This window comes from Lonchura striata, chromosome 27 (genome assembly GCF_050655825.1).
Source record: "Lonchura striata isolate lonStrDom1 chromosome 27, ASM5065582v1, whole genome shotgun sequence".
Taxonomy (NCBI): Eukaryota; Metazoa; Chordata; class Aves; order Passeriformes; family Estrildidae; genus Lonchura; species Lonchura striata.
Window position 1 is genome coordinate 11,846,615 of NC_140729.1, and position 27,913 is coordinate 11,874,527.

Below are 27,913 nucleotides of genomic sequence, written 5' to 3' on the forward strand. Positions count from 1 at the left end.
AGCTGCTCTGGGCACCTGTGCCAGGGCCTGCCCACCTTGCCAGCCAGGAATCCCTTCCCAATATCCAACACCTAACACCTGTCAGGCCTGAATTCCTGTGCCAAGAGGGAGGTTCATATCCCCAAAACTCCTGTGAACATCCTTCCCTGGGAGAGCAGAGGGAGCCTTTGCCCTTTAAACAATGGGGGAATTTTATTGAGGGGTGTCACTTACACCAGGATGGGTCAGGCTGGAAGGGAGCACAATGACTTCATGTCCTAGGTTGATTTATGATGCTGGTATCCCCAGTCGTGTGTTCTGTGTATGTCTGATATTCTGTTCTGTGCTTTCAGGACTGACTCTGAAAGTGAAGGTTTGTTTTGTCTTGTTACCAGCCGCCTCACCTCCCCCATGGTCTGTTCTCTAGAAGAGGCTGGTGCTGTCTGGCTTGGCTTTGCTCCTGCTTCTGCTTTTGCCTTTGCTTTTGCTCGTTAGTTAGTTGAGCTGAACAGTCCCATTTTTTCCCTTTCCCTTCCCTGGATACCATCCAACCTGCTCTGGAGTGGGACCTGGAAACACCGAGGAGCACCCAGAGCTGCGCTCTGTGATCTGCAGCAGCCATCCCCAGTGCCCAGAGCAATCCCCACGCCCAGACCCGGCGGCCACTCCCAGGAGAGACTTTTGGATTTGTCATCTCTTCAGAGTGCTGAAAGAGTTCTGTTGTCACCTGGTGTTGTTCATTTTCTGGTGCTGGGGAGTGTTTTGTTTGTTAAATAAACAGTATTTTCTCCACGTCTCTCTGAGGAAATTCTTCTCGAACCAGGTGGGGGATAAGGGGCCGTGGGGGTTTGTTTTCTGGGGGCTCCTTTCAGAGGTTTTCTCCCAAATTTCCCCTAAACTAGGACACTCTACAGCTGCTGCTCCACCGGGGACACCCCAGAGCCCATGGCCCAGGACTGTGTCCAGATGCTCCTAGAATGTCCCCAGGGAGAGAGTCCAGCCCTGTCTGGGCAATCCTGTCCCTCGTTTATTCCACGCTGTCTCTTGGCAAAGACGAGTCCAGGGGCCGGGAAAGGGGAGCAGAATTCCAGCAGGAATTCCCAGCAGCAGAGGCAGGTCCATGTGCTCTGCAGGAAAGGCCGAGCCTGGGCGTTCTCCCTGCAGTGCTGCTGATTCTGCAGTGCAGGGGCTGGGCTGGGCCGGGCTGTGCCCTGGAGCCCGGGACCGCTGTCCCCATCCCAGGGGGCCCCGAGATCGCTGTCCCTATCCCAGGGGGCCCCGGGACCGAATCACGGGGCTGGGAAGGGCTGAACTAAGCGGGTATATATAAGTTACAAACGGGATGGGACTGCTGTGGAACGCATCTCCAGCTGTTTATTTTTTAGCATCAGTCTCATTACATGGTTGTGACAATGGGAAGATGTTAGTAGCTCACAATCAGGCAACAGACTAAGAACTTAATGTTACAACTTACTTTATAAACTTTTTGACTAGTCACACGTTATTTGTGTGACATTATAGTGATTAGATATCTAATCACCATAAGCACACGTAGTGTGCTTTAGTTAAAACAATGCTTGCTAATTTCGAATACAATACTTGCTTGTAAGCCTCAAGATATAATGCACAGAGCTCTATTATTAAGCTTAGAACTTCCTAATATCTCACCAGAGATACTTTTCTGCAACTTAGGAAGTTATTCTACCTAAGCATTAATACACAGGCCACTGTTCTATTTGTCCTTTCTTTCTACTTCTTGTATAATTCTTCTGCTGGCAAATCTTACAGCTACTGCTTAGCTCTAATCACCATCCTGCTGTCTCTGAGGCCTGCCTTTTGCAATGTGCCCAAAACACTCTGATTTTAAGTAATCCCACACTGAACCACCCTGGGACAGAACAGAGCCCTCACACTCCTTCTGTCCTCCCATTGCGGGGGTTTGTGGGGGAATTCTGGCAGAAAGCAGCTTGAAGGGCCCTTGACAAGCAGCTCCAGTTTATAAATAGAAAGTTTGGATAGCTTTTTTCTCCTCCTACCGTTTCCATGAAATACTGAATTTACATTTTATACATTTTTACACTTTATTTTCTGCCCATCTTTCATTTCCTCTAGCTAAAGGAAGAATTAAAAAAAAAAAGAGTAGGAAGCAAAAGGAAACATCTAAAAGAAAGAGTAGGAAGTAAAACACTGGGATTAAAACATGGCAAATGTTCATGAGCTTATCAGTGAAGAAGTTTTCGGAATCTGTTTTTTCCCCTTATCCTTTAACCTCCTCCTCTGTTGTTTTCTCACCAGTGAATTACTATTTATAATTCAAAGATTTTTAACTAGAAAATAATCTTTTCAGCTCCACTATTTACTCATCTTCTGACCTTCAGAATTAATTTCCAGCAATAGAAATCAGAATCAAGCGTTTGTTGCTTTTACTCCATTGAACCAAAGAAAACAACTGCAATCTCTGCTTTTTTTTTTCTTTGTATTTGTACTTGAAAACAATAATTATGATTACAATCTCACATTCAGAACTGCACATCCCTTATCCCCTCAACATGCCAAGGCAAATTTAGGATGAGGAATAAACTCTCAGTTCATGAGTTTAAGTGATTTAATTTCTCACTCCATACAACATTGCAGGAGAGGATATTTGCAATAATAGTAAGAACTTAGTGACTGACTTAGACTTGAGCTGAAAAATTCAGTTCTCATGGAAGCTTTGTAGCTTTAAATAATCTGAACTCCTGAGAACTATTCCCAAACAATATAATGGGATATTCACTTCAAATACCAGATAACAAAGGCAAACACCAGGTAACAAAGTTGATGTAGAGATGGTGCTGTCAAAAGAACTGCTTGATACCACAAAAGTAAAAAGGAAGGAACAGGGCCACAGTTACAAAGTTTGAAGATCAGAGCTGGTTGTGATTTCATTTAGAAGTCAGCCTCGCTGTATCTGACGTGTCCAAAGCTTCCCAAAGCATTTCCCCCCTTTCCTGTGCTGCTGAAGCTCATCCTCATCACAGGAGGCCCTGCCAGGCGCGAGTGCTGCCGAAGCTGCCAGGAGCCTCCCCAGCCTGCCCTGCCCCACGCAGGCTCCTCTGGCTCCTGGCCTGATCCCGGCTTGTTCCCTCGCTCGCTGGGAACACTGCAGGCCCCAACATCCAGAGCAGCAGCCCAACCCTTCCTTTCAAAGGGAGCAAATGGCCCCGCTGGAGAGAGGCGTCAGTGCCAGGGAGGATCCAGCCACTGTTCCACTCCTTTGAACAGACTCACCTGGCAGTGGGATCAGTGCCTGAGCAGTTCCCAGAGCTGTTTTATCCCAGTTACACACAATGGAAAATGTCCTTTGTGTCCCATTCCCACCTGCTCCTATTGACCTGCTCCTTAAATCTGTCTCCCTGCACAGAGGATGGGAAAGGAATTCCCTGGATTTGTGATCCATTGAAGTGAGGGCAGAGGAGCATCTGACTGTGTCTCTAATGGGCCCCTGGAAAGCAGAATTACCAAAGGAGTTCATTTCCTACTCATGTTCTGCTCTTGAACACAGAGACATGAAAAATAGAGATTTTCTTGTTCCTTTGTGGTGCAATTATGAACCTAAACAATTTCCACAAATTGTTATATCTCCTCCACTCATGAAATCACAGAATATCCTGACCTGAGAAGGACCCCTAGGACCACCCAGTCCCATCCCAGACCCTGCCCAGACACCCCAACATCCCACCCTGGGCACCCCTGGCAGCGCTGTCCAAACCCTCCTGGAGCTCTGGCAGCCTCGGGGCCGGGACCATTCCCTGGGGAGCCTGGGCAGTGCCAGCACCTCTGGGGGAAGAGCCTTTCCCTGAGATCCAACCTAAACCCTGTTGGCACAGCTCCAGCCGTTCCCTCAGGTCCTTGTTTGAATTCCTAGGATCTGCTCTCTCCTCTTCCATCATCACCTACTGACCTGTTCTGCTCAGGCACTGCCTTCATTTCTCCTAAAGCCAAGTAAATTTATTTGGCACTTAATAATAAATATTTTCTGCTCATTTTGACATCTTCACAACACAAATCAGTAAATCCAGTACAAGGCTGTCCGTCCAGAAGGAAGCTACTGATCCAGCCCTATGGATACAGGGAGCCCCAAAGCCCCACATGTACAGCTTGTCAGGCAAAAGGAGGTGTCAAATGAATCCTGAGCTGCTGGAGCTGTCACACCTCTTTCCAGTGGGAATGTGAGAGACAATTTGCTGGGAGAGGTTTCCAGATGGTTTTCTCAATGCTGCAGACACCTGAGCCTGTGTCTGAGCAGGCTTGCTGTGCCCACAAATGCTGCCTCCCTTTGCACCCTTCACACCTCATGTCCCTGTGTCACCACGGGGACCTGTTCCAGACCTCAGCACTGCTCTGGCAGCATTTGCTCTCCCAAAGACAGTATTTATCCTGTTTTCCCTGGGCAGACTCAGCTGAAGAATGGTGAAGGTGGAACAGGGGAATGGTGTGGAGGAAACAATAAGAATGACTGATTATCCACTCTCAGAATTCTTCCTTTCTCTGTGGAGGTGCAGGAATCAGTGTCTGCCTTTTGTGAGGTTTCATTCATGACTGTTCCATTTAATTCAGTGTTCCTGTGATCATCTTAATTTCTATCCAGAGAACAGACCCCTGGCAGGATTCAGGTCTTTAATAACTGCATTGTCATTCTGATATCTCCATCTCTTACTCCTGATTTCCATTGTTTGCATCTCTTCAAAGGCTCAAAGCAGCAGAGTCCCAAAGGAGGAGATTTTTCACACAGTTTCTGATATCAGTGCAGACGTTTAGCAGTGAGCAAATTAGAGCTGTGGTAGAGCTGAGGATGGGAGAGGAAATGGAAGATGTCAGAAGACAGCTCCTTGCTGCCCTCAGGGCAGGGCTGATCCTGTTTTTCTTCATCCACAGAGATCCTGAGTCAGGGAAGGGAAACTGCCCAGGGAGCAGCTCAGCTCGGGAGCTGCAGAGTGATTCCTGTTCCTTTCCATGGCTGTGAGCAGATCCCAGTGGGAGCTGTGCACGGATTGTGTGGTGTGTGTGGGACAGAGCTGGTACCCACAGGACAGGGTGTGTGGGAGCTGTCACCTCAGGCTGACAGGCATTGCCCCTCTCTGAGAACCCATTAGAGATCATGGATTGCTCTGCATTCCCCACCAGGGCTCCCTTGGAAAAGCTCAGTCTCTGGGCAGACTTTCCTGGATGTTTCTTCCAGCCAATGGGGGAGGAAGGTCCCCACAACAAGGAAAGAGTCTGAATAGATTTGTTTTTTGAGAGCTATGCCAATGCTCAGTGTCCTGATGGCTGCAGCTGCACGAGGGCAGGGCTAGATGGGTACTGGGGAGAAATTCCTTCTGTGGGGGTGGGAGTCCCTGGCACAGGGTGCCCAGAGCAGCTGTGGTGCCCCTGGAGCCCTGGCAGTGCCCAAGGCCAGGCTGGACAGGGCTGGAGCAGCCTGGGACAGCGGGAGGTGTCCCTGCCATGGCAGGGGTGGCACTGGAGGGTATTTAAGGTCCCTCCCAACTCCAACCATTCCATGATTCCACGATTCTGTTTCTCTTCATTGCCATTAGAAGGGGTGTCAGTCTCAGACATCCCATAGTAAGATCACCAGAACCAAGTGCAACACCAGGAGCTGACACAGGCCATGAGTGATCCATGTGCAGCTCCGTCTGTGAGCCTTGGGGCAATCCCAACCCCCAGGTCCTCAACAAAACCGGCAGAATTATTCCTATTTGTAAAGTCATGTCAGAAAGAACTAATTCCGTGTTAACAGCAAACACAGGGTGTTTATTCAAAGCTTTTCATCACCTGAACAAGCACTGGACATTCCCCTCAGTGTGAGGAGCACTTCAGGCCCATGGAGTGACTTGTAGGGACCAAACAGCACCACAGGGAGGACCCAAACCCAGCCCCTCACAACACATGCCCTTTTCTTCCCATCCCACTCTGATCCTCTGTGGCTTTCAAATTTCTGCACAAAGCAAAGGAAACCCAGTCATTTTAATTAAGGCCAGCATTTACCCAAGGAATCCCCTCTCAGTCTGCACAGCTTTGCAGTTATTCTGCATAAGGAGCACATGGAGTGATGGAATTAAGAGCCTGTAAAACTAATCCACACAGAACACTACAGAGAGACATGCTGGGAATCCATCAGCCTGAAATTCATCTAGATATCCTCAGCTGCAGGACTGAGGAGATGGAATTTGACAGAGCAATACTTAAAATTCAGTTTTCATCCGAAGAGCAAAGCACTTAACAAATTAATTGTGCTTAGCATCCATGTTGAGAGCTCAGCACTGGTAACATCATCACAGGAGAGAGGCTGGTTTATGAGGGGCTGAGGGAAGTACAGCAAGCCCTGAACAGGCAAATCCCTGCCCCAGAGAGCCCCCGAGGTGACAAATGGCACCTCTGCAGTCTCTGTACATCAGAACTCTGGCCTCGTTCTTTTACCCAGACACTGCACCCAGTGCTGGCCAAGCTTTCCCCAAGTAACACATCTTCCTCAGGAAGGGCTGGGACAGCCTCTCCTTATTTTTCCTGCCTGCTCATCAAAACAGAACAGAGCACCACAAACCTTTGAAAAGCTTTTTTTTATTTGTTTGTACCTCAAGCTGCAGGAAGCTCAGCAGTTCTCCTCCCTCACAGATCTCCATCTCTGCTGGTTTTTCCCCTCCCCTGCCAGATCCTGGTGGGAATGTGTGGCTGGATAGAAACCTCTCCTTCCCCCAAGCTGTTTAAAGCACTGCAGCAACAGTTCGATGGAACAATTATATTCTGTTCCAGTGAACAAGATTTATCCTTCCTTTAAGGAGAGCCTGACTTTGTTAAGTGAAAAACTCTTTGCAGTCAAGGTTCCACAGCTCCCTTACAACCTGTAATCCACCACTTACATCCTCCCTCTAGTCCCACAGGAACTGAGCTGTTCATAATTTTCTTTCTGGATACAGGAAGTACAAAATACCATTGCAAAATAAAACCATCACATAAAGGATAAGAGCGAGAGACAGTGAAAAACCCTGGAGTCTGTTACCACTTAGTGACACCTGGGTAAGATTTGCCCCTTCAGAGATAAATATTACACTCTATGAATCCATTCTGTTCCATGGAATATTTATGGTGTGTTCTGCAAAGCATTCAGTGTACAGAGGTAATTCCACTGTAAACTGTACATTAAGGAACCATTAATATTCCAAAGGAGAAGGTTGGAAGTTGATAAATGCCAGCACTGAGGTCACTGTGGCCGCCCTTTCCTCTCCAGCTATTTAATGATGTACTTGCACCAGCTCTCCTTCTCACAACTGACAGGAATTGTTCAGAAGAGCTGGGATGGGAACAAGCACAAACACACGTTCAGACCAGGAGGGTTTGGAGACTGATAACTGAAACTCCAATGAGTGCAAATTGAGCGTCAACGTTGGCACGAAGTGTCTCAAATATCCCCAATTCCTGCTGCAGCAGGGAACTCCCACAGGGGTCACCAATCCACTGGTGTAAACTGGAGCACTGAACACGCCAGCAATTGTCCCATTCTAGCACAGGAGGAGCACAGGGATCCCAGTTCTGAGTCACAGAATCACGGAACAGTTTGGGTTTGGAGGGACCTCAAAGCCCATCCTGTGCCACCCCCTCCCAAGCCTTGTCCAGCCTGGGCTGGGAAGGGATTCTGTGGAGCTGGGAAGGGATTCTCTGGAGCAACCAGAGCAAGAAAGGGGACAAACACCCGTTGTTCTGGAACTTCCCCAGCACTGGGCTGTGCTTCCCAGCGGGAGAGCAGGAGCTGCCCTGCAGTTGCTGCTGTGCCCTCAGGTCCCAGGATCCAAGTGCTGCTTTCAGGGCAGGTAAAGGAACCCAACACAGCACCAGCAGCACAGGGAGGGTTCACAGGGGAGTTCCTGCTACAGGCTGTGTGGTTTTTAGTTTTACGAATAGTAGTTCTTTGGGGAAATTTCTTATTGTGAAATCTTTCTTATTTTCTATGAGGTTTTTTTTTGTAGTTGTGCTTATGGGTTATGTTAATTTATGGGGTATTGTTTCAAAGATGAGTTGTTTAAAGGTAAAGGTTTCTATTATCTATCTCTAAAATTATTTTTATTTTTGTGAATAGAGTTTTTTTTCTTTTTTGGGGGAGTATAGGGTCTTTATTCTTTCTTTCTCTTTCTTTCCTTCTTTGTTTAAACTTCTTATAGGATTATAGCTATTTTAATATTTGCTTATTTTAGTATGGAGGCTTTTCATTTGGTGTTGAAAATCTGAACACTTATTTCCCTGTTTTTTTATGTGTTATAGGGAAAAGAGTATTTTTCTTTATCCTTATAAGAGGATTTTAGTCTAATATTAAAGATATCTCTTTATTCTTCTTATTTGGAACTTGACTACTTTTTCATTGACTTTGGCACTTTTAAGTTGTTTTTCTATATTGCTTGTATTCTTTTTTTTAACTTGAGGGAGGATTGAAGAAGTGCAAGAGTTAGTCTTTTGTTCGATGCTTGTAGATGGTTACTTGACTCTGGTCAGGCTCAGTAGTTTGTGGTGGGAGTTGTGGCTGGGGGTTGATGGTTTCTCTTTGCCCTTGCTGGGCGGCTGTGGGCGGTGGAATTCCGGTCGCGCTGGTCCAGCCTTGCCTGGGCTCGGCGGCACTCGCCGCTTTCTGTTTGGGAGGTGATGGGGCCCGGGCCTGGTACCTCTGGAACAGAAAGAGGAAGTTCTCGGGTTTCTTTCCTCTTTCACGTGTTTTTCACAGAGGCGTGTGCAGCTTTTTAGTGGCTGGAAACTTTGCATCGCTTTCATGAGTGCCTCTCATGCAAAACCACCGCAGGTGCCCAGAGCAGCTGTGGTGCCCCTGCAGCCCTGGCAGTGCCCAAGGCCAGGCTGGACAGGGCTGGAGCAGCCTGTCCCTGCCATGGCAGGGGTGGCACTGGATGGGCTTTGAGGTCCCTCCCAACCCACGATTCCCCAGTTCAAATCAGACTAAATATTCAAGCCCAAAGGGTTTTTCTTTTCTTTTTCCACAAATTCCTGAAGCCAGGTGGATCACATCCCATTTCTCTGTTTCCTCTTCCATGCAGGATCTGGAGTTGTTTCTCTTCCACATCACTGCAGAAAAAGCCAAGTGCAGACAAGCTGAGCCTTGAGAAATGTCACAAAGCTGGTTGTGGTTTGATGGGAGGGAGCAGCTCATCCCTGAGCCAAACTCGAGGCAGCTGCAGGAGATTCACAAGTTATTCAGCCAATGTGGAATCAGCCCTGATAAGAAACACCGAGTGACTGGAGCAGGATTTCTCTGTGTAAATTGAAATCAGGGCTATGTAAAGCCAAATTAAACTTTTGTCATGAAGCTGCAGAGCTGTCACTTGTATTCTTCCAGGATAAATTGGCAGCATCTACTGAGAAGAGCCTTGGAACAGTGCTTTGACTGCAGTAGCTGCTTTTAGAGTAACAGCAAAAGGAGGTAATCTGTTCTTCAAAATCCTAAAATTATATTAGTTTACAGAGCAAGAGAATGAACTGCACCATGCTCTGCTTAGGGAACTGCTCCACAAAACTGAATTTCTACTCTAGAGCTGCTTTACTTTGATAATTGCCCATCTGGAGGAATTTTGTTAATTGCTCCTCTCTCTTCCCCTGCCTTTAATTGCAATGTTCCCTCTCTAGCCCAGGGGAATGAAGCCAAAGGGTTTTCATTTCGAATTTGAAAAGCTGGTCAGCTTTCATTAGGGCCTCCGTCACTTTAAATCAGCTCTTCCCAAAAAACAATTGAAAATAATTACCTGAGCTTCTCCTGGGCTTCGGGGTCAGCAGAAAGGTGATCAACTGAAGACAGACTAAAAGACACTGCTCCTGTCAAAGCCTGGACACTTTCCCAAAGTCTGAGCCAAGGAAATAACACCGAGTTTCATAATCCCTGTCCGTGCCAGTTAAGAACCCACATAAAAACTCTTGCAAATTTTATATGTGATTTCCAAGTGTCCTTCATGCTGCTGCTTCCTCTGGCTTTGTCCTGGCTCTTAGAATCACAGAATCATGATATAATTAAATGTGGAAAATATCTCTAAGGTCATAGAGTCCTGTTGTGGTGTGTTTTGCTTTGAATCCATTTTCGCTTCCTATTCTCCCTAATCCCCTCCCTTCCCAGTGGCCAATTTTCCCAAGCCCTTCCCTAACTTCCTCCCTTCTAAGTCGTCAATCCTCCCTATCCCTAGCCCTTTCTCCAGAGAGTTCTGTATTTGTCTTGTTGCCCTCGACACCCCCATTTGTTCCTTTGTACTATTCCCCCCTCCCCATTTTCCCTGATAGGCTCATGAGCTATTTGCCCACCTTATACTCCTCCCTTACTATATCCTCATTGGTTCACTTCCTACACCCCTAGGCCTGAGCTGCTGTATAAACACTTCTGTTCACCCAGCCCCAGTCCTGTCTGGGAGCCCAGGAATAAATCCGTGGTGTCCCAGCCAAGCCCCGTGTCCTCGCGGTGTGTCCCTGCCGATCGCTGGGGCTGCAGAGCTCGCAGGAACAGTTGCGGCCCCGCACGGCGCTCGCTGCCACAGAGTCCAACCATCACCACTGACTCAAATCCCCAAGTGCCACGGCCATAGGTTTTCTGAACACTTCCAAGGATGGGGTTCCACCCCAGCCCTGGGCATTCCAGTGCTTTGCAACCTCTTCCATGTATCCATCCCCTTCCAATATCCCCCCTGAGCCTGCCCTGTCCAGCCTGGGACCGTTCCCTCTCCTCCTGTCCCTGTTCCCTGGAGCAGAGCCCGACCCCCCGGCTGTCCCCTCCTGGCAGGAGCTGTGCAGAGTCACAAGGTCCCCCCTGAGCCTCCTTTGCTCCAGGCTGAGCCCCTTCCCAGCTCCCTCAGCTCCTGCTGGGACTCAGCCCCTTTCCCATTTCTCTGACCCATGGTAAAGTCGCTCAGACGTGCCCAGAGACATCTGCTGATCTCCCTGGCACACCCTGTATCAATTCCCTGAGTCAGGGCTGAGGTGTTGGAAATAAAAAGTGAGGCTGTGCTGACAATTCCACAGGGAAGACAGCACAGGAGAAAGCAGAGAGAAGAGCTTCACAAGCAGCAGAAGAAGCCCAGTTTCTCAGACCAGTGGGGAAATGACAGCACTGCAGCACCAAAAGGCTCTGAAAGCTCCAGCTCCAGCAGATGGGATGAGTTGATCCAACAGCTCCCAACAGCAGCCTCTTCTTCCCCTTCTCCCCTTGCTTCTAGACTGTTCCTCCCTCCCTTGCCTGTAACCAGCTCCAAATCCATGCAGATCCACCCCACCAGGTCACCCCCAGTCCTGACCCATGGGACCCTTACTGGGCACCCCCAGAACTGGCCCCAGGGAGGGATGAACATCCCATTCCACAGGAATGAGCCCTGTGCTCATTCAGGTGCTCCTGAAATGGCTCCTCCTGGGCCAGGGGCTGCAAGGACAGGTGGGACAAGGCCCTGAAAGGACACCAGGAGTCAGATCACCCACGGAAGCCATGAGGCCACTGCCCAACAGCTGCAACTGTAGTCCTCAAAATTTATTTTTATCTTTATGGAGAATGGGAGAGTTAATAATAGAATCCAAGAGTTACTGAGGATGGAAAAACCGTCCAAGGCCATTGAGCCCACCCTGTGCCTGATCCCCACCTTGTCATCAGACCAGAGCTCTGAGTGCCACACCCAGCTGTTCCTTGGACACCTCCAGGAATGGGGACTCCACCTCTCCCTGGGTGGCCCCTGCCAAGGCCTGACCACCCTTTCCAGGAAGAAATTTCTCCTCAGAAGAAATCAAGCAGATCTAGGGCATGTTTGACAGTAACATGGTGTTATTGTCTATGGGGAATGGAATGGCAAAACTCCTCTGAAACACTCTTCACAAATGGGGTCATGTGGGAAAAGTCAAATTTAGACTGGGTTTAAGTTTCTAAAAGGTCTTCCCCTCATCACTGCACAGCCCTGAATCCCCAGGGGAAATTTGTTCACTGAATTCCTCTGCAGCACAAACACATGAAAGACTCTCCATCCCCTCTTATGTTTCTGCCTCTTCTCCATGAAATCCTGCAGTGAAGGAAAACCACACAAAAGCTCTTGGCCAGTGCAGGTCCAGGGAAATGGGATACCTGGGAATGTTCATTCCTTGTCAGCCAGAACTGCCACCAGGAGGGGACAGGCCCAGGTGCCCCTCACTGTCCCTTGGAGCCTGGCACCCTCACACACAGAAAACACAGATCTGCGCCCAACTTCCAGCAATTAAATTCCAGATCAAAAGAACCACAACTGTGCATGTGCTTTGCTTATTATCAGCTCTCTCTGGTTGCCTGAAGGTCTTTCCAAACATTGTCTTTAATTACTTTAATGAGAGAGAAAATGATCTGAGGAGTGTCAGCTCAATGGGGCAAGGTCCTGATGGAAATGCTAGGTCTGGGATCATTAGTTCAGCAGTTAATAGTAGATTATCTGAAGTTATTGGAGCTAAATGTAAACAGCTCCTGGAACCCGATTGATGTCAGGAGTGAAGCTGGGGAAACAAATTAGGAGAGGCTTTGAACTGAGCTTGTGTTGGTTCTGCTCCCATCTTCTGCAGAGGCAGCTCTTTCTTGGTCCGGAGCAGAAAAAAATGTTTGTAGAGAGAAAAGAAAAGGAAATGGAATCCACTACAGGCTTGTCTTCACCAAAACCCTCCCGACAATTCCGACAATTCCTTACAATGAACTTCTTGAAGTGACTGAGTTTATCTAAAGCAAATTAAGACAAAGCAAATCGAGGCCACTTCAGCCCTTCAGGGAAGGCTGATGTTAATCTGCTCCCTTAGCAGTCCTGAGCTTCTGCTCCAGCTCAAGGAAGGAGATGGAGCAATTTAGCTTCATTTGCAATGAAAAGGGATTAAATTGCGTGTACTACCTCATCTCTGCTGCAGGTGAGTGCTGCCCACAGCCATCCAGCTCAGCTGACAGGCAATTAATTTGAGGCAGAGGTAATGTGATTCTGATTCTAGGGTAGGAGTATTTGCTGCAAGGATACAATCTGGTTAAATTAATCCCATTTAATTTTTCATTTGCCTTGGTGGGGCCTGCACTGTAAGAACAGCCCTTCCTCTCATTCTCTTTGTGAGGATCAGAATTCTGCTTGCTTCAGCTTGAAATTAGAAAGGGAACTGCATGAAAACTGGTGAAACCAAGGATTTTACTTCCCAAAGAAAATCCTTTCCTGAACTTTCCTGTGATGATGTCCCGTGCATAAGTTAAGCACTGCATGTATCAAAGATAACCAAAGCCATCCTTGGAGATTCCAACTCATCAGACATGCAGATTCCTATTGAAGGCTTCAGTATTTTCTCAGTTTTAGGAATAATTCTTGTTTTTGTACAAGTGCTTGGAACAACTTTGCTGGTTTGTGGCAGATTGCATCTTTTAGATAACCCTGCAGTCCCTATCCATTGCAAAAGCCCCTGGAGAGCAGTCCCAAATGCACCAGAAATGCCTGAGGCTGAGTACACAGGGAACTGAGGAGAGCAAAGGCTCTGCTGCAGGCAGATGAGTGAATTCAATGCCTCAGGGGCTATGGCTGTCCTGCTTTGTCCCAAAACAGGGAAGTTTGGCTTGGGAGGTGAGAAGCTGTGGCTGCCCCTGGATCTCTGGCAGTGTCCAAGGCCAGCTTGGAGCAGTCTGGGACAGTGGAATGTGTCCCTGCCCATGGCCTGGCAAGAAGTTCATAGAGACACAGGATCATAGAAACATGGAATGGTTTGGGTGGGAGGGAATTTAACCCCACCCAGTGCCACCCCTGCCATGGCAGGGACACCTCCCACTGTCCCAGGAGCTCCCAGCCCTGTCCAGCCTGGCCTTGGGCACTGCCGGGGATCCAGGGGCACCACAGCTGCTCTGGGCACCCTGTGCCAGGGACTGACCACCCTCCCAGGGAACAATTCCCAATTCCCAATCTCCCATCCATCCCTGCCCTCTGGCAGTGGGAGCCATTCCCTGGGTCCAGTTACTATTCCTAGGGATGCTTTAAGATCCCCCTATGCTGATGGGAGCCATGGGGTGCTTTGTGTACAAATCCTTTCCTGATCCAGGTGAAAGGAAGAAGACATAGAACATAGCACCACCTCAAAGTCTTTCCCATACCTGGCACTGCTTGAGGGAGGAGGAAAAGTGGAAATAGGGAACATGCAACTCTGCAGATTTTCAGATACAGAGCGATTGAATTTATTGAAGTAGCTCAGAACCTTCCCAACCCATCCCTTTCAGACCCTGTTTGCCTGGGGAAAGGCAAACGTCCTGTTCACCACAAACAGCACAAACTGCAACCCTGTGATCTGAGCCATGACCCTGATTAAACAGCCAGGAAATCCTGGGAGACCTCCAGAGGCAGCATCAAATTCTTTGCCTTGGGGTGAAGGAGAAGGAAACAAGGAACAGATCTGTGCAGCCTCAGAAAGGATGAGGCATTTCCAGCACTCAGGCAGAGCATGTGCAGTGACAGGAGGGACAAGTGTAATTACCAGGGCACCCAATTTCTCTGCTCCAGGCAGGAGCTGATCAACAGATGGTTTGCAAAGAGCTCCCATTGCTCCTGGTGGTTCACACGGCATAATTATCCAAGGAAATGTGAGCTGTGACAGGAGTCTCACAGTCCCAGCAGCCCCAGACACAGCCAGTGACATTTCCCGATGTGCAAACCTGAGTGCAAGAGAAAACTGCTCTGAAATGTGGACTGGCACCAGGCTGGGGACACAGCTGCTCATTCCTGCCTGGGTGTTCAAAAAAAACACATAAAATGAGGAATGTGTTGGACACATCCACTTAAAAGCAATTTTCTTTACCTGTGGCAAGACAGGAGTTTGTGAGGTGAGAACTCCAGAGAGAGCTGTACTGGGAATCTCAGAAAAATCCTGGGGTTTATTGGTGCAATCAAGAGCAAGGAATTTGCAATTCCTCCCTGTAAGGGTGGGCAGGCCCTGGCACAGGTGCCCAGAGCAGCTGTGGTGCCCCTGGATCCCTGCCAGTGCCCAAGGCCAGGCTGGATGGGATTGGACCACCCTGTGTTTACCCCTGGAATTGCTGTATATTCCAGCAGCACTCTCTGCAGACTGGTACAGGCATTCCAGAGGTGCTTTATGGTGGATAAAAATCTTTCTAGAAAGGCCAGGGAAGGATTTATGGCCCAGCAGTGCTGAGCAGCCTCAGTTTGTCTTGACCTCTGTTTCAGTTCCTGGACTTCCCAGACATCCGCAGACATTCCCCTCTCAAGCAGCTCTTCAAACTCGTAAGAAACTAGGCTTCCATCTGGCCAGGAAATGCCAGTCCTGTAAGCCCTGTTTTGATCTCAAACCGTGCTTTTTTTTTATTTCTTCCTGGTGGAGTCATCACACCACTTGCTTTGGGTGATGCTGGCACTTCTCTGCTCAGTGCATTGACTCCATCCCAACCATTTCCTTGGGGTCAGACAAAAGACAGGATTACTCAGCCACATCTCTATTGATGAGTTCTGAACAGCTTTTATTTCAACAAAATGGAGCTTCTAAAGAAAAGCCTCACTATTGACAGTTTTCCTCCTGGCTTCTCCATCCTCACCTGGAGCAGGGCCAGCTCTGGGTTTTATCTGCACTTGAACCCATTTGAGGGGAAGGAGTTGCTCCAGTTTCCCCTCCCTGCAGTCCCATCGTGGATCAGCCATGTCCATGGTTCCCTTGCCATGAATCAGCTCCAGTTCACAGAGCTCTGGTTGGAATGCTGAGGCCATACCTGCCTGGGCTCCTGAGGGCACTTCAGGGCAAGCAGAGCATCCTTGACAGAAGTTATTCCTTTTTGCCTCAGGCATTGTCTGGCTCCAGCAATAACTGCAGGTTGTGCCGTTTCATTACTGAAGAACTTTTGCTGCACCATATTCAGGACATGAACTGTGGGGATTTCTCATCTCAGGAGTTTAATTACCTCTTTGATTGAGGCAAATGTTGTATCAAGTGGAGAGAGGGAGGTCAGGGTTGGAATGATCTCCTCATACCCAGATTAGAAGTGCAGCTCTTGTATCTGACATTGGCTACTAATGAGGAATTTCAGATTCACCAGCTTCAAAGTAATCTCCAAAATGCAGCTGAACAGTTCCAGAACAGAGATTTGACTTTGTTGCTCTGCATTTTGCACCATGCCGCTTTTTTCTCTCCCTTTTGAGCTGTTTGATACTGTCTGTGTTCCTTGTGCTCTGGAAACTCTGCATCAGAGCTTTGGGAGCTGCAGTTTGGATGATGAATGTGATTAAACAAGCCAGAGGAGCTGGTTTCTCTCTGCTTGGTCTTGGACTTGGCTCAGCTTTCTTATAAAGGATTACAAAGAGCTCCCCTGGTCAGGGGAAACAGCTTCGTGCCATTATTTATTTATTGTCCCACCGTCCCAGCCCTGTGGTGGACCAGGAAAAGGCTGAACACTGGGAAACCAGGCCTTAGTCCATGCTGAAATGTTGGAAGGTGCAGCTTTTCAGTCCTGGAGACAGAAATCCTGGCGTATTCCTGAGCTCCAACCTCAGTGCAAACTCATGCTGAGCTCTAATCCACTGCCAGAGCTCCCTACAACTTGAAAACCAGAGAGGAAAAGTTCAGCAACAAAATTTGCCCCATGGTTCTCATTTTTAAAATTCTTGAACCAGGTCTTTCAAAGCTCTAAAACTTCTTGGTGAGAATTCAACCCCTGAGTGTTTAAGGCTAGAAATCCAATAACTGAAGGTACTTACAACATGCCTAAAAGTAGGAATTCACTAACTAAAGTCTGCTTTGGATCATAACTCTGAAGTTTGGGTACCTTGAAGATCAAATTTTTCAATAAGAGATATCCTCGAGGGTAGGGATTTCTTTTCCTGAAGTTCCCTCAAGTATTCATTTAATGGACCAGAACTTCCCTCCACAAATACCCAGATTTCCTCCCATTCCCACTCCATTGCAGCAGGATTTCACCAGCTCCTCTCAAGAGTAAAACACTCATTCCATGACCTTTTAGGAGGAATTCAGCTTTTCCAAGGGACATTTTCTCCTATACCCAGCCCCTCCCTTGCGAGGTCCCTCTCCTGCCAGGCTGATGTCCTTAGCAGAAAAACACGGCTGAAAAAGGCACCTCAGCCCAGCCTTTGGAATGTCCTCCAGGAGAATCCTTCCAGTCTTAAAGCCCCTGCACATTTTCATGGCACCAAGTATGGAATCATAAAATGGAATCTCAGACCGGTTTGGGTTGGAAGAGCACTTAAACCCACCCAGTGCCACCCCTGCCATGGCAGGGACACCTTCCACTGTCCCAGGCTGCTCCAGCCCTGTCCAGCCTGGCCTTGGGCACTTCCAGGGCTCCAGGGGCACCACAGCTGCTCTGGGCACCCTGTGCCAGGGCCTGCCCACCCTCCCAGGGAACAATTCCCAATTCCAAATGTCCCATCCATCCCTGCCCTCTGGCAGTGGGAGCCATTCCCTGGGTCCTGTCCCTCCATCCCTTGTCCCCAGTCCCTCTCCAGCTCTCCTGGAGCCCCTTTGGGCCTGGCAGGGCTCTGAGCTCTCCCTGGAGCTTCTCCTCTCCAGGTGAGCACTCCCAGCTCTGCCAGCCTGGGTCCGAGGGGCTCCAGCCCTGGAGCAGCTCCAGGGTCTCCTCTGGACTCATCCCAGCAGCTCCTTGTCCTGCCTGTGCAGAGAGTTCCAGCTCTGGAGCGAGCTCTGCTGCTGGGGTCGCATGGGGCCACAGGGGGACAATCCCGTCCCTCCATCTGCTCCCACTCCCTTTGGGTGTAGCCCAGCGTGTTTGGCCCCCTGAGCTGGCAGTTCACAATGTTGGCCTATGTCCCTTTCCCTTCTCCCATTATTCTGTCTGCCTGGGCAGGACAGGGACAGGGACAGGGACAGGGACAGGGACAGGGACAGGGACAGGGACAGGGACAGGGACAGGGACAGGGACAGGGACATCCTGCCTGGCCCAAAGGACAAACAGGAGCCATATTCTGCCTGAAGAAAGTGCAATAGGTTGTGACAATGCCGGAGCTCCAACCCCAGCCCAAATCCAGCCTGAATTCTCCAGACTGCATTTCCTGCATCCTCCATTGTACCCGCTCCTCCTGCCGAGGCAGTTCCCCAGCAGGATCCTGCAGGGTGTCTCCCAGGGGTACCACAGCTGCCACCTCCGTGCCACACTGGCTCCAAACAGTCCCAGCTGCCACCAGAGCTGCAGACAGACTCTGGGCTGTCAGCACAGAAACTGCTCTGGGTTCAGCCGAGGTGGGGTAGGAGCTTCCCAGCTGTGCCATCAGCTGGCACCACTGATCAGATCCTTGCTGTCTAACCTGGTTCTGTCAGAACAGCTTTAAAAAATTCAACAAACAAAACCCTACCATTAGCAATGCTTTAAGCGGATCCAGATCATTTTGATAGAACTGGGCTAGGGAGCAATTCGAGCTGTCACAGCAGGAGCAGGGCTGGCCCCTGCCCAGGGACAGGGCTGTGGGCAGGTGGAGCAGGACATGAGCTGAAACCTTTTCTTGAGGAGCTGGGGCTGGCCAGGCAGGACAGGGCTGGGGCAGCCCTGGGTGCCCAGGTGGCTGCAAAGCTGTTCCATGGGCAGGGCCACTCCAAGTCTGGGCCTGAACTGGACGCAGAGCAGGACGGTGATGGAAGCACTGCAGGTCTGCAGCACTGCACAGCTTGCTTCCTACCCCGAGCCTGTGCCCGCGTGGGCTCGGCTGTGCCATGAAACACGGCCGTGGAGCAGGGGCTGAGGGCTGAGCGTGCTGAGAGGGGCACTGAACTGTGCCACCATCACTGCTGAGCACTGCCTGGTGTGACATTATCAGGGTGACAGCAGCATTCTGGTAATGAGTCACCCTGGGCTCATGGGGTGAATAATTCCATGTTTCAGTGATACCACACACGAACTCAGGCAGAGCAGCAAATGCTGCCTCAGACACAGCTCCCAGCCCTGCTCAGGAGCCTGCATCCGGCTTTTCACAAAATCATGGAATCAGGGAATTGTTAAGACTGGAAAATACCTTTAAGATCATCAAGTCCAACCATCAAGTTGATGTGTGATGTTCCTTGAGCAGCCCAGCTGTTCCCAACACTGTGAAAATAAAGAGTTCAGCTGTAGAGAGAGGAATCCTTAACCCAATTAAGTATATCTTGAGTCTAGGTAGGAGTAAATGAGTGAGGACACAATTCCCTGTGTGCAGGTGAGGCCCTGGAACACAAAATCTTTAAGGAGCAGATTTCTGGCTGTGCATTAATTAGAAGTGGGGACAAATCTTTTATGTAAGTGCCAATCTCACCTCAGCTGTGGATGCTTCCAGTCAGTGGAAAGTCAAAGCAGTGCACAATCATCCACCAATCCCCCAGGGACTTCTGAGTAACAACACCCTCCCTTCTGAGCAGCTGTTGGACACCTCTGCTCCACCAGCTGTGCTCAGGGCAGTGACCTTGCCATGCCATTGCTGGAGTTGGATAAATTCATTTTGGCTCTGCCTTGGATATGGCTGTGCCTCTGCCTCACAGACAAGAATTTCTGTGCTCCTGCACAGCTCCTCCAGCGTTCCTCCAGCCCCAGTTTAGTCCAGCATTGGTCCCACCGGGAGCCAGAGCTTTTGAGTGGATTAGCAACAGATCTCTGCAGCCGCCTGGGATAACAGAGGTGTCTCCAGGGCTCTGTACCTTAAAAGCTCCCTCAGCACTTCAGACAGAGTGGGCTGGGGGGGTTCTCTCCAGGCTTCCTCCCACATTTCCTTGCAAACAGGTTTGTTTATCCTTTGTGAACACAGACAAATCCAGCAAAATTTGGCCTTCTTGACTCGAGGAAGTAATTTCGTGTTGCAGCAACTGTCAGACACGGTGGCACCATCTGCCACGCTCACATGACTGTAATTTGCCAGACACTGCATCACCTCCCTGTTTCCAATTATCCTTTTCCTCTGAACAAAGCCTGTCTTTAACACAATGCTGGTACATCCAAGGGAAAGGAGGAATAATAATCACTGTTTACCATTATCCAGCAATACATTATTCATGCTTCCCTCTCTTAGCAAAATCTTCCCTAATACCAAGTGGTACATATTGGAGGGGAATAGCAGAGCCTCTGGGATTCCAGATGACTTTGCACCGCTGTCATTAGCATAGGCTCTCAGATTAATCAGGACATTCATTATGGAGCAATTGCACTGCAAGGATTTCGTGGGGAGCAGGTGAGTCTCACCTGGAGTGGGAGCAGAGCACCAGGAGCAGCTCTGGTGGCAGTGGCAGAGGGACCCGGCCCCCACTGCCACGGACCCCGAGAAGCCAGGCAGGGCCCCAGCAGTGCCCGGGCGTGCCGAGGGCTCGGCACATTCCAGGGCTGGCTGCAATGATCCCCCTCGGGATCATGGAACCTCAGGTCAGGTCCAGAGCCCACATTACACTGCCAGCGTTTCTCAAGGATCACCCACACTCCAGGCACAGCTCCAGCTGCTGCAATGGGATTGTCGAACTGCCAGGTCACAGCCTGGAGGCCCCCAGGCAGCCCTGGAACAGCTCTGCACCAACAGCAGTAAAGAAGGCAGATGCCAAAAAACAAACCAAAGCAGGCAGGGAGCCGGGCAGAAAATTCCTCCAGCCAAATGCTGCCTCTGTCAGGCTGTTTTAGCCATGAAAAAGAGATCCAACAGAACTTACGTGGGATCGCTCACACAGAGACACATTGCTGGGGCTATAAAATGTCTTGGCTGGAAATGAAAGACCCCCTGAACTGAGATGAAATCCAGAAAATTTGTAGGGTGAAAAAAGACTAAGATATTACTAAAATATATTAATAAAAAACTGGAAAGATGGCTTTTACCCAGAGAGGTTGTGGACTCCGCATCCCTGGCCGTGTCCAAGGCCAGGTTGGACACTGGGGCATGGAGCAGCCTGGGACAGTGGAAGGTGTCTCTGCCATGGCAGGGGTGGCAATGGGTGAGTTTAAGGTCCCTTCCAAGGCAAATCACTCCATGACTGTCAGTAGGGACCAAGGGAAGTGATGCATTCCAGGTTTTGTGACATCTCCAGCTAAGGACAAACAAATTTACCAGCTGAGACATTTCAGTGCCATTCCCTGAGGAACTAGAGGGATTTCTGCTGTGTCCAGCTGGCAGGAATTCTGTGGGAAGGATGGTAGAGAACACAGTGCTCTGCCATGGCCCTCACACCTTCACCTGCCACGCTCCAGTGAGTCCTCCATTAAATCTTAAAGGGCTTCTGCATAAAACAAAAGGGCAAGGACTTAAAGTTTAACAACTGTGACCTTTCACAGCCAAACAAATTCCCCAGCCAAAGGAGCACTTCCAGTACCTCCTCAGTCCTATGAACTCTCCAGGCCTCCTTAGTCTTTGGAATAGGTCCCAGGGCAGGTTTTCCTCCAAGTTTATTCTTGCAAATAGCAAAGGCAGCTGTTTGCAATGACCAAAATTCACTGTCTTTAGCCAATTTCTGGAAAAGATGCTTTAATAATCATGTTCAGCCAGAATGACCCAACCCCAGGGACAAGGTTGGTGCCTCCAGCTGCTCCAACATTCATATCACAAATCTAAATCTAGGAAAAATAGAAACACAAAGAAGTGCAGATTGGTCCTGCCTCCCCTACCAAGCCTTGCTCAGCTGATTCTGGGGTGAGTAAAGAGGAAGAATTGCCTTTGGTTCAGAGCAAAGCTGGCACATCCTAAAGCGTCTTCCTTAGCTGGAAGTGCTGGGGGTCAAGCAGAATTCCAGACAGTGGAAATAAGGCCTGCACCCTCCTGGGCCAATTCTGTCTCTGTTTCAACATCAGAAAAATTCTGATCTTACAATGAAACAACAAAAACTTGTGCAATTGAAGGCTTCTGTAAATTCAAAAGCAAAACTGTAAATTCTGTTTAAATTATTCTATTGGGAATTTCTGCCAAAAAAAAACACAAGGAGAGAGAGACTGAGAGAGAGAGAGAGAGAGAGATAGAGGGGGCTCCATGCTTTAAACATTCAGCTGTTCCTAATCTCCATCCCTATAGACTGCTCTGGAAACCTCAATCTCGATTGTTTCAAATTCCATATTGTAAATACACAGTTTATTGAAGCTTTATTAAATGCAATCTACTCTTCATTTTTGGATTTTCAAATCTATTGCCAGTTGCAAATGATCTTTTATTGATTTTTCCCTTTATAGACTTGTTGCTACTTACTTTGCTTACCTGGGAGCTAAAGGCTTGCTGGACAGAAGGCTCGTTTACTGCAAGTTGGATGAAAATAAGTCCAGCAGTAGCTGCTTAATTGTTTTGAATTATTATTGTTAATTGGGATTGTGTCTTTGATTTGCTGAAAGGCAGTGATTTAATTTCACTGCACATAATTAGCAGCAGTTTTGATTACTGGGAGCTTCAAGTGGCACCAACCTGTAGCAAACAGAGCCCTGAGTGAATATTTTGCCAAACATCACCGGAGGAGACAGAGGTGATGTTGGTATTGGGGAAAACAGAAGGGCAAACAAGGGATGGAGAAGGACAGGGAATTCCACCCACATAGGAGCACCTGAGTCTGAAAGGAGATGGGAGGAAAATCCACGAGCTCTGTGTGTGGAGTTCAAGTTTAATCCTTTAGATCACAGGATCATCACTGTTGGAAGAGACCTTCAAGTTCACCTGGTCCCACCATCAGTCAAGCAGCACCATAATCCAAATAAACCACTACATTCCCAAGGGCCATATCCAGACTCCTGGGGGAAACTCCAGACAGGCATAAACTGCTATCATTCACCAACTGGCAGAGCTGTGTTCAAACCACATCTCAGATGATTCTGAGGGAAGGAAGCCACTGACAAAAAGGCCAAATGTGTCACAGGGAATGTCCTCAGGGTCACGTTATTTGGAAAGGAAGCTGCCTGGCTCCTATCACTGAAGAATCTCTTCTGGGAAGGAAAACATCATTACTGCAGTATTGAATTGCACAGAGAAATTTATGATCTAATTTAAAGATGCAGGGATTTATTTGTTAATTGTAATAAACAGTAAGTTCATTACACTCCAGCCTCCAAAGCAGCAGTGTCTTGGAGACAGGGAATAAAATACTGATTTCATTCACTTTCAGGGCAGAAGTTCATCAGGGAGGTGCCAAGAACTGAGAACAAAACCACCTCTCCCCCTCTGCCAGAAAATGTCTTTTCATGGGAACAAACACATGGGGAAAGTGGCTCTTGCTTTGGAAGGCCCACCTAGTTCCTGGGAGCACCACACAAGGGATTCTAAGATTTTGGCTTATTTCTAATGATGTTACTCTGGTTTATTGGCCAGTAAATTAAACTCAATTCCCCAAGCTGGGTCTGTTTTGCTCAAGGCAGCAACTGTTGGGTGATCTCTCCTTGTCCTTATCCCAACCCAGAGCCTTCATCCCATTTCCTCTGCCCTGTCCATTTGGGAAGGGCAGGGACAGAGCAGCTTTGGGAGCACCTGGAATCCAGCCACAGCCAACCCACCAGAGCCTGAGCACTCCAAGGGAATTTTTGAGTGTGAATAGGACCAAAAATTGTGCAGAAACAGGTTCACATTTCCCTACTTGCTATTCCTCTATGGCTTTTCCAGGGCAAGAACATGCTGTGAAGCCTTTCCAGGGACTTCACTTGGCTGCTTTGCTGTGGTAACACCCTGATCTTTCTCAGCACTTAAACTATTTAAATTACATTTATATTTGGTTTTGTATTTGTATTTGTTTATATTTATGAATATACATTTCAGTCCTTCTGTGGAATGTAGACTTAGCCTTGAAACTGAAATCCTTTCATTTACCTGCATCTGGTTCATTCAGGAGATCCTCTCCTTCAGCATCTGATGCTTGACAACCATTCATTATTAAGGGGACGTGTCCTTATCAGGGCCTTTTGCTGTTGACTTGTGCAATTTGCTGATTTTATCTGCAAATCCTGATTTAATGTTTCCTCTGATCCAGGGGATGGACTCCACGTGACACTCTAGTGAAAATCAAGAAAGTGTTTGAGGGAATTCAGTGGAAAAAAAGAGAGAAAAATAAAAGATGCCAATCAGACGCTGAAAAAAAGGAAAACTCTCCCAAAAGCACAAATCCTGTTTGGCAGAATTAATTCAGTTCCACAGAGAAATAATTTTATCCCTCCCATCTTTTTCTGGCCTTCTTTGCAGTTTTTTGGTCCTCTGGAGTACAGGACTGAGTGGTGACAAGTGAGTCCCTCACTTGATTTCAGGCCACCATTTCTGACTGGTTTTCCACTGGGAAAATCTGGAGAAACATCAGCGAGAGGAATTTACATCTGACAGCCTTTGATGCTTTTCAGCCTTCACAGAGACATGGAGTCCACCGGGATCTGGCCTTTTTCTTCCCCATTCCCTCTTTTTCCTGGCTCCAGTCCTGCCACAGAGCTGGTGCCATTCCCAGCACAATGAGCCAGATCAGCTCACAACATAACAAGAAGAGATCATGGAATTACAGAATCCCAGAGTGGCTTGGGTTGGAAGAGACTTCAAGAATCCACCCCTGCCATGGGCAGCACTTTCCACTATCCCAGGTTGCTCCAAGCCCTGTCCAACCTGGCTGTGGACATTTCCAGGGATGGGGCAGCCACAACCTGTGCCACTGTCCCCCCACCTCGATGGGAGAAGTGAGGGCAGGAGCTTCCCTGTCTCTGCAGGAAGAGGCAGGGATTTGTTTCTCCCTCCCTTCCTTACTCACATGGACTTCACCTCTGCCCTGAGCTGGAACAGTCCCCAGGCACTGTGAGTGCAATTTCTCCCACTCTTACCATTCAATACCACTCACCTTCTGCAGCTTAGAAAGTGTTGTCCTAAAAAGGAAAACCTCATACTGCATCGCCTCCAAAAATGTTACCCCAACTTTCTTAAGAAATTAAGGCAAAAAAATCCCTGCTTTCTTTGGGAGGCAGAACTGCTGTCCTTCTTTCCAGTATTTTTATTTGCTTCCAAATTACTCCAAAACATCCAAATATTTTTATTCTATTTTCAGTATAATGCTTTTTTTTAATTAGTACAATTTCCCTGTAAGCAGAACAGGCTCTCACTGCTGAATATGGAGGGTGGATCCACCATCTGGACAACCGACTCTGGATCCACAGAAAACAGAAGTAGAACAATCTGATGCTATCGCTCTTTAAAGGATGAGAAATTTTCTTCACAATTTTACAACTTGGGGAGATTTCAGACTGGACAGAGGGAGGTTTGATGTTGAAAATTCCCTGTTCTGCAGCTCAGCATGGGGTTTTCAACAGGCCTGGAGGACCGTGGAATACATACAGGGAGAGCTCTGCATTAAAGGCAGAGCTGGATTTTGCAAAGATTTGCAGGATGGTGCTCAGGGCTCTGATGGAGAAGCCACAGCCTCTCTGGACAAGCTGTGCCAGGGCCTGCCCACCCTCACAGGGAAGAATTTCTCCACAATGTCACATCAAACCCTGTCCTCTGGCAGTGGGAAGTCATTGTCCCTTGGCCTGTCATACCAGCCTCCCTTAGGTACTGGAAGGCCACAGTGAGCTCTCCCAAAGCCTCCGTTCTCCATGCTATGTTATAATAGATCTATTAATTATAACTATATTAAATAGATATTCCTTATCTGCCTTAGAGGCAGATCAATGCTATGAGATGGAGCACAATGGTGCTGTGCTATTCCACATTCTTCAGCTCAGACAGAATGGAAAAGCAGGATCTGCTTTGTTCCCCTTTGCTTTGGCCTGTGGCAGAACCTGCCTGAACTCTGGGATTGAGCTTGCCCAGCTCTGTCACAGCTCAGCACAGGATGTTTGCAGAGCAGGGGAGAGGCAGGGGGCAGAATAATAAATTCAAAGGAAGGAGGTTACAGGAGCTGCTGGACTAAAAATTGTCTCTGGAAATGCCCAAGGCCAGACTGGATGGGGCTTGGAGCAGCCTGGAACAGTGGAAGGTGTCCCTGCCATGGCAGGGGTGGCTCTGAGTGCGCTTTAATGTCTCTCCAGCCCAAACCACTCCATGATTATCTAAGTCCATGGTTCCAGCTGTCCCAGATTTTCTAGCTGCCGTAAAGTCCTGACTCCTCAACCAAATCAGATGGAAAAGAAGATATTAAGATAGTCACCATTTTTATTGAAAATATAGATTAAGTGGAAGTGCCTGAGAAGGTACTGCCAGTCCATAATCAACTCACCACTTTTTAACCCAAATCCCAGGTGGACAGCTCAGATTCACAACTCAACAGAGTCAATCATAAAGTTGTTTCGTTAAAAAAAGCACAAATACAGAAAGTATCTATAGAGAAAAGGTTTTGAGTTCTGCCTTTGGATAGAGAATGTTTTAAATAAAGCCTTGGGGAAACAAATCTGTGGATTTGCTTAATGAAGTTGGAGATAAGATAACAGAGTCCACCAAGAAAAAAAAATAGAAGACAATTAATATTCTCTAAAGCACTTTTCCAGGCCTTTAAGTCAATCAAAACCATGTTGGCAAATCCCGCTTCAGCCCATGAGCTCCAAGAGCCCTTTGGTGCCACTCTCTGGGTGCAGCACTTCTGGGCACATGAAGAAAGCTTGGGCACTGCTCTGGGGCTGTGGGGAGCAGCAGCAGTTAGACCACACCATGTTGTCTGTAAGATTTGGCACAGCCTTTAAAATATTAACCTACTCCAGAGATTTTCTTTACTTGCTCCATATCCATTACTCCTTCACCAGAAATTGTGAGGGGTTTGCTAAATGGGTTAAGAGGATTGAGAACCAATTCCACATTTCCCTCACGTGCCACGTGTGACACTCGCTGTCCCTTGTGCTTCATAAACAGAATCCCAGAGTGGATTGGGTTGGAAAGGACCGTAAATCCCACCCAGTGTCACCCCTGCCATGGCAGGGACACCTTCCACTGTCCCAGGCTGCTCCAACCACAGTGTCCAGCCTGGCCTTGGGCACTTCCAGGGCTCCAGGGGCACCACAGGTGCTCTGGGCACCCTGTGCCAGGCACCCCCCAGCCTCACAGGGAACAATTCCTTCTAAATATCCCACTCAGCCCTGCCCTCTGGCAGTGGGAAGCCATTTCCCCTTGTCATGTCACCCCAGACTCTTGTCCAACATCTCTCTCCATGTTTCTTGTAGCCCTTTCAGGTCCTGGAGGATCACGATTAAGTCACCTCAAATCTCCAGGCTGAGTCCAATGTCCCACCTCGTGACCAGCTGTCACGTCTCCAGCTGTCCAGGAATGCCCAGGAAGGTCAGGATGGAACTGTCTGGAGATGGCCCAGCACCACAGGACCTGAGCTCACAAGTACCTGAACACTGAGTGCAAAGGGCAGGAGCTGCTCCTGAAGCACAGGTGATTTGCAGGTGGCTGAGGAGGATGAAACCTCTCACAGTGCCAGCAGGAAAAGCTTAGAGGAGCTGCACAGCTGCTCTGTCTGTACCTCTGAGGCAACAGAGGCAAGAGCCAATCTAGAGGAGAACTCCCTGTAGAAAGGGTGTTGGGATGGAGAAAATCCTTACAGAGCCAAAGCTTGCGTGCAAGAGAGGGAAAGGCATTACCTGCCTGAGTAGGTTTTTCCCAGAACTAGGGTGGAGTATGGAAAATTGGCTGAGTGTATGAAGTTGGCTGAGTGTGTAAAATTGACTGAGTACATAAAACTGTGTGAGGGCCTCAGATGGCCTCTGGGACCCTGGTGCACACACATCTCAGACAAGGAGTCTGTGGTATTTCTGCAGAAGGGTTGGCAAATTACAAAGCTACTCATGATTAACAATTATTGCCAGAGCTGATAGGAGCTCTGCAGCCATGGCAGGTGCTTTATTTCTGCCTCAGAGGGGCCACAACTTAATCTGGGTCTAAAATAGACTGGTAAGGCTCAGAGGACACAGGTGGAGCAGCCTTGCCTCCTTTATATGTAGGAGTGCTCAAAAAAAAGTGAGAGAGTGGTGGAGTATAAGAGGCATTTGAAATTAAAGGTTGGGATGAGG

General features: G+C 48.5%; 1 protein-coding gene and 1 long non-coding RNA gene across 6 annotated transcripts in view; one reads left to right on the plus strand and one right to left on the minus strand.

Moving 5' to 3' along the window:
* Nucleotides 1-27,913, minus strand: part of LOC110479572 (acid-sensing ion channel 2) — a 407,232-nt gene that overhangs the window by 268,153 nt on the left and 111,166 nt on the right. The window lies entirely within an intron of this gene.
* On the plus strand, nt 603-9,321 carry LOC146765235 (uncharacterized). The gene is made up of 2 exons (XR_014950235.1): nt 603-802; nt 9,057-9,321. It is a non-coding gene; the product is annotated as an uncharacterized LOC146765235 (long non-coding RNA).